The sequence below is a fragment of the Elephas maximus genome, chromosome 17 (assembly GCF_024166365.1).
Source record: "Elephas maximus indicus isolate mEleMax1 chromosome 17, mEleMax1 primary haplotype, whole genome shotgun sequence".
In the NCBI taxonomy this organism is placed as follows: Eukaryota; Metazoa; Chordata; class Mammalia; order Proboscidea; family Elephantidae; genus Elephas; species Elephas maximus.
This window is the reverse complement of record NC_064835.1, coordinates 8264144-8266549: the sequence shown is the minus strand read 5'-3', so window position 1 is coordinate 8266549 and position 2406 is coordinate 8264144.

The following is a 2406-nucleotide window of genomic DNA, read 5'->3' as shown; positions in this document are numbered from 1 at the left end:
TAAATTGCACATATTTAAAGTGCACAATTTGATGAGTTTTGACATACGTATATTCCTCTGAAACCTTCACCACAATCAAGATAATGAATATATCCATCATTCCCAAAGTGTCTGCGTGCCCCTTTGTAATCCCTCTCCCCTGCACCCACCTCCCAATCCCCAGGCAGCCAGTAATTTGTTTTCTGTCACTATAGATTCATTTGCATTTCCTACAATTTTATATAAATGGAATCATACAGCATGCACTCTTTTTGTCTGTCTTCTTTCACTCAGCATAATTATTCTGAGATCCATCCGCATTGCGTTATGTGTCAATAGTTCATTCTTTTTCATTGCTGAGTAATATTTCACAGTTTGTTCATCCCTTTGCCAGTTGATGAGCATTTGGAATGTTTCGAGTTTTTGACTATTTCACATAATGAACATCTGTGTAGGAGAAGGTCTTCATATGGACCTACATTTTCATTTCTCTTGGATAAATACCTAAGTGTGAAATGGCTGGATCATATGGTAGGTGGATGTTTAAATTTTCAAGACACTGCCAATGTGTTTTCTAAATTAGTTTTACCATTTCATATACCCAATAGCAGTGTCTGGAGAGTTCCAGTTGCTCCAATCCTTGGCAACATGTAGTGTGATCAGCCTTCACAGTTTTAACTATTCTAATAGTGTGGAATATTATCTTATTGGGGTTTTAATTTGCATTTCTCTAATAATATTTAGCATCTTTTCATATGCCTCTTTGATATCTGTATATCTTCTTTGGTGAAATGTCTATTAAAATCTTTTGCCCATTTTTATTTAGGCTTGTTTATGTTCTAATTATTAAGTCTTAAGTGTTGTTCACATATTGTGGAAACAAATCCTTTAAATCAAACATATGATTTATAAAAATTTTCTCTCAGGCCATGGTTTGCCTTTCCATTCTCTTAACAGTGCCTTTGAAGAACAGAAGTTTTTATTTTCGATGAAGTCCAATTTATTAATTTGTTCTTTTATGGGGTTTTATCTAAGAAGTCTTTACTTAATCCAAGATCATAAAAATTTTCTCTTAGAATTTTTATAATTTTAGGTTCTACATTTAGGTCCATGCACCATTTTGAGTTAATTTTTATATGTGGCATAAGAATGGATCAAAGTTCATATTTTTGCACGTGGCTATCCAATTGATTTAGTACCATTTATTGAAAAGACTACCCTTTCTCCATTGAATTGCCTTTGCAACTTAGTCAAAAATCAGTTGTCTATATATGTTTGGGTCTATTTCTAGACTCTCTATTCTTTTACACTGATCTTTTTTTTTTTTTTTTAAATCTTTGCTTCAATACCACATTGTCTTCATTCCTGAAAGTTTTGGGGGGAACATTTTAATAACTCTTGAAATCACAACTCTGCTCTTCTTTTTCAAAATTATTTGGACTATTCCAGGTTTTCGGTAATTACACACAAATTTTAGAATCAGTTTGTCATTGCCTTGAAAAAAACATGCAAGTATTTTGACTGGAATTGCATTGAATCTATAGATGAATTTGGGAAGATTTGCCGTATCAAGTCTTCCAACTCATGAACACAGTATATATTTCCATTTGTGTAGGTGTTTTTAAATGTCCCTCCACGATGGTTCTAGGTGTGCACATCTTTCACAATTTTTGCATATTTATCCTTAATATTTCATATTTCTGATGTTATTGTAAATGAAATTGTTTTTAATTTCTATTTCAAGTTATTCAGTGCTAGCATATGAAAACAAATGACTTTCGTATATTGATCTTGTAGCCTTCAACCTTCATAAACTTAGTTCTAACAGCTTTTTATATATTACATTGAATTTTCTACGTAGGCATTATGTTGTCTGCAAATACAGTTTTACTTCTTCCTTTCTAATCATAAAGACTTCTATTTTTCTTTCCTTATTGTACTGGCTAGGGCAACTAGGGCAATGTTGAATAGAAATGGACATTCTTCTGTTGTTCCTGATCTTGGGGTGTGGCAGAAGCATTTGTATTTTTCATAGATGGCCTCTTAGACTGGGTTCCCTAGAGAAGCAAAACCAGAGAAGTGTCTCATATATGTATATGTATATGTATATGTATATGTATATGTATATGTATATGTATATGTATATGTATATGTATATGTATATGTATATGTATATGTATATGTATATGTATATGTATATGTATATGTATATGTATATGTATATGTATATGTATATGTATATGTATATGTATATGTATATGTATATGTATATGTATATGTATATGTATATGTATATGTATATGTATATGTATATGTATATGTATATGTATATGTATATATATTAAAAAAATACATATATATATATAAAGGAAATGGCTCACATGGTATTGTAGAGGCTGGAAAGTTCCAAGTCCATGGGTCAGGCTG